Raw genomic sequence first — 5,532 nt, forward strand, 5'->3', positions numbered from 1 at the left:
TTCAATATATTTTTAGAGTATCTTCAAAAAACTCTTTAAATATGATATGTTCTCTATTTTAAAGAATCAACCTTTAAAATCATACATCAAGAAGCTCTTCAAATTAATATTTTAATTTAGAGAGTGCTCTTTTTATAATTAATAAATGAATTCAAAGTGTTTCAATTTTCAATGTAAGAAAATAATAAAATAATCTAGAAAAAAAGGTAGTTAAAAAAATAGAGAAAAATAATAAATATTTTTTAAAATAGTAAAAATTAAGTATTAAAAATAAATTGCTTGTTGGAGTATTTAAAAATTTTAACTTTCTAAATTTATAAATACTACCCAAATGATATAATATTCTCTTTAAAAATAAAGAGTCTCTTGAAAATACTCTTATTTAATATGTCTTGTCATCAATAAATATGAGTTATTCACACTTAAACAATTATTTAATGTAGAGGTATATTAGGAAAAAAATGTAAGAAAAATATTTTTCAATTATATTAATTGCTTTTTTTTTTCATTTTTGTGAAAATGAAAACAAATCTATTTTTGTGGGATGGATGTAATATATAACACAACGAAAATAAAACAAGTAGCTAAATATTAGTTTAAAAAGTTCTATAATTACATTGTAAGTTTAGCAAAAACATTGTTTTATTTAAAAACTCAAATTACACATTGCTTGACATTTTGATACAAAGAAACAAAGCAGAATATAGGACATTATTTCTTATGTAACACGACAAAATATCGTTACTTAAGTTTGATGCATGTGCATTTTATGGGAACAACTACTTCGATCATTTTTAAATCTGTGTATTGATTGTCCCTTTTTATCTAACGTCGAAGGAAATGGCACTACCGCTCAAAAAGTATCAAGGCTTAGCTAACAATAGCGAAATCAATCTCATCATCAATCAATCCCAAGAGCTGCTACCATTACGTGTTTGCACACTTGGACAACTCATCGGGGCCCACGGCCAACTCATGCCGAATCAAGTGGTATTCAAGCCAAGGTGATTGCATAGCCGAGGTCCACAGAATCCTCGACCCATTTATACCGAGACCCATCTATCATTGAGCTTCCAAAACCCATATGCCGAGGCCCTTTGAAGGTGGACGAGGCTCTATTGGCCGAAACTCTGTAGCCAAGATAGCAGCCTCCGAATCACAAAGCAGCATCTTCTCTAGACACTTCTTTCAAGAGATCCTCTGCAAAATGATCTTACTAGAATAATTGATAGGACGTTTGTTATGAGTGTAAAAGTTAAGTCTTGTCACTGGTGGAGGCGACTTTGTCGATCAATAAATGTATAGCATGCTAGGTGCAGTTGATACCTACAATTTGACATGTAAATTAACTGGATGAGGCCACGTGTACCCCGAACCAAAGGTCACGATCTAACTTGTGACACTATAAATATTCCCCCATGTACCTCATATAGATGTTAATGCAAGAATCAATACAAGAAATCATATTTTACTCAACTCTCTCTCTTATTATCTTGCAATACAAATGAGTTCATACAAATGTGGATACACGTTCACAAATATCGATTGGTAATTATTGTACAATCGGTCAACGAACATCCTGCCGAATTCCGAACGTTCTCGTCTTGCGCCATTGAATTACTCTCACGCCCTTGATCTGTTCGTTTTAGACCGTTCACGTGATCTTAGCGCGTTGGACTTTCGCTCACGTGTGAGCGGGTGGGTCCGGCATCTGTTGGCAACATATTCTGGGGTCAACAGCTACTACACAGATCCGACACCGTCTACTTCTTCTTTGGTTTAGTAGGTGTTCAAATCAACCCAAACAATGTTAACAACATCAGCCACATCCTGTTGTCCTTCTGGCGGAGATTCCCATGGTTTAGCTCCAAGTAATGGTGGCCTCTATCATCAACTAACATCGAAGCGGCCTCTTCCATCCAACAATCCTCTCGATATAGTACCTAAAGTACATGCGTCGACAACTTTGTTAAATCGCCTATGTTCTAGTGTTGAGAATTTATTTAATCACGCACAGCGGAAAAATAAAATAATTTTAATTCTCACCAAGGATCTGGTTTGTATTTATATAGAAACTACAATAGGAACTATATATTTTTTGTAAATTCTGCTAACTCTTTTGCTCATCTTGTAATACGACCAATCATGATCTACAATCTACAGCTATCCAATTTTTCAACCTCCAATAAAAACCCACATAGTAAATAAGATTGAGAGAACTATGATTTTTCTTTTCTTGTGCTAATAAGAATACGAATTATATTCTCTAATAAATTTTCGACCCTTAACGTCTTATTAATATAAGTCCAGGCTTGTCCCGTCTTTAAACGTAATCGGGACCAATATTTAATTAATCTAATTAATTAAATTTGATCCATGAATTAATTAATTCGAGCATATTAATAAGCAACACAAATAATTAATTATCCAACATTCGTTAATTAAATAATTGATGAATATCATTATTCTAGTTCTCCTTTAGTGTGTGACCCATTAGGTTTCTAATCGCGATACTTAACGACGTGAATTATTATTTTGATCTAGTCAAAATCGATAAATTAAAACATCCCTTTAATTTATCACTTATTCACATCTATCGTTCTAGATTGACATCTAATAATGTATTAGGACAATACATGTGATGAGAAATGTTACGTGGTATGACAAAATCAAATTTGTTCGTTTATCGTGGAATTATAATCCTTTCATTAATATGATCCGATCATTTACGAGATATGGAAGCGTGTCAATCTCCATTATGGATTATATCTTTCATTCCACTATTAAGTCAATATAAATCGAAACTCCCTTTTGACTTATGAATACACCTTGATCAAGTACTTCGTTATTAACTTAACTGAATAAAATGTATATCATAATATCTTACTATCTAAAAGTGATGAATTTTCTATTAGTCATTCACAACCTTCATATGATTCTTAACATACACAAACGGTATCGTATTATTGGTCCTTTATAGAGTAACATCCAATATCACCAAAGTATGACTGTTATTGTATAAGACACTATGATGACCTCGAGTGAAAGGACCAATTTCACTACCGAACGTTAAAGATTAACCACTGATACTTAAATAGTTATTTATATGAAATTTCCCAGTGGATCTCTAATGTTTTGTTCTATAACAAAACATCCATTTATTCATTTAAGTGTCATCACACCTTAACTTGTGAGATCAGCTACTTACTTTACAAGTAAAAAATGTCACATGTGATGATCTATCTATAATAACGATATTCGTATCTTAATTACTCACGATCACAAATGATTTAAGATTCAATCATATGTAATTTGTATCTCATAATTACAACTCTTTATTATTTAATTTAGTTTAATATTAATTAAATAATAGATATGTCATAAAATTGCATCAATTATATATTAAAAGTGCTTATGTCTAAAGTTAATTAAACTTATAGCATAACACATACATCAAGAATCGATGATAAGTGGTGATAAGGGTAATTTTTATGTTGATTATGGCTGAGAAGAGAGAAGACGATGACTGATTGTTGTGGAGAAAGACGAAGACATAGTTGCTGGAGAGAGAGAAAGAGAGAGACGGACGATGGTAGGTTGCTATAGAGGTTTTGTGAATATATAGAGGGAGTATAGTGACAAATGATTTATAATTTTTTAAAATAATAATTATTACCTGAATATTGCAAGAAAAATAATTGTATCTGATTTTTTAAATTAAAAATTAAAATGTAAAATTTAGGGTAATTTTATAATTTTTTAAAATAATAATTATTACCTGAATATTGAAAGAAAAATAATTGTATCTGATTTTTTAAATTAAAAATTAAAATGTAAAATTTAGGGTAATTTTCTCATTTCATTATGTTTGAACTCTATATTGTATTTAGACTTGACCTTACATTTTAAAATGTCAACATTGTTAATAGAAGTAGCACAATATCTTATATGTTGGTCTAATTTCAATAATTAATCAACGTAAAATTTATCACTTAACACGTCCCTACAAGATGGCGACTCACCTGGGCATACCAACTCTAAAATTCATGTACTTGTTTGAGTCTTAATCTAATCAAATTGTTTGTTTGAGTTTAATGAACTCTAATATCATATTAAGACTTGAAGTTATACCATAAAAGGCTAACATTGTTAAGAGAGGTAACTCAATTTTCTTATATGTTGATCATATTTAGCTAGAGGAGATTTATCACTCAAAATATTTCCAGCAAAGGTCCAAGGTATTCCATATTTCAGAAAATAAATGGTTAGTCTCTGTTTGACAACCATTATTTTAAAACTTTTTTTTACGTACTCATTTTCAACCGCACATTCACATAATAAAATATTTTACACATAAATTCAAATTTTTTTCATACTTTTAATCTCGTATTATCCAAAAAATCACTATTCGAAATTTCATTTTACCCAAATAATGGTTGTCAAACAAGGGTAAGTTGAATTGGGTAAGATAATTGTCCAAGATTAGTTCAATGACATTCCGAAGTTGATAGTCATTTAATCATTTAAACTATGCCTCTGGTTGGTGAGAATTAAATTTAGATTTTTAGTAGATTTTGTTAAAAGTTTTTGAAATGTGTAATTGAAAAGTTGTGAGATTTATGAAACATATGATTAAAATTGATTGTTTGATTTTAACTTAAATTAAAATCTGATTTAAATCAGTCCCAAACAGAGCCTATATAAACTTGTTCTTGGAACATAGTAAGGGTGGAAAAACCGTTNAAACATTACCTTTTACCAATGCCATCACTGGTTACAAAAGGTAAAAAGGGCTGTGCACAGATACTTTAGTCCGTGTTTGAGCCCTATTAATTTCTTGTAATGTATTATGGAATAGTAAATTGATGAAATATATATAGTTAAAAAAGAAGAAAATTATTTTTGATTTGAATGTAATATTATTTTAATAAAAAATGTATTGTTAAAAATGAGCACAATGGAAAAAATAGTGGGAAAGAATGTGATAAAATGGGGCTCAAACAGGGGCTTAATTGGATCCAAGAGAAGAAGATAACTCGTTGGATATTAAGTCAAATTTCATTACACGTTTTAGAACCTCGACTTCAATGGAGAAAATAGACATTACGCACCTTTTGCACAAAAAAGATCAATTTGAGTGCCTGTCAGAATTGAAACAATAGGGATGATTTGTGCAACTAAAGCAAACGATAGGGACGTTTTGCTCCAATTATCCATATTTCATGTGAAGATTCAACTAAACATAACGAAAATGACCAACTTCGCAAGAAAAAATTGAAAGGAGGGTATAAATGTCAAGTTTGAATTAATATGTATTATCTTTACAATGAGTGCAAACAATATGGATATTTTTCGATAATTACATCAGTGTTTGAGAACAACATTCAAATTTAACACAAACATGATGCAGATTAAGAAGCTATTTTGGTCTTGATTCGAAGGAGCAATTAAATTACTTTGCCAAAATTCTTTTGACATAATGGTTGACATCACTTCATAGTTTGTGGGTCCCGTGCGAATAAAATAAATTCA

This window comes from Olea europaea, chromosome 4 (genome assembly GCF_002742605.1).
Source record: "Olea europaea var. sylvestris chromosome 4, O_europaea_v1, whole genome shotgun sequence".
Taxonomy (NCBI): Eukaryota; Viridiplantae; Streptophyta; class Magnoliopsida; order Lamiales; family Oleaceae; genus Olea; species Olea europaea.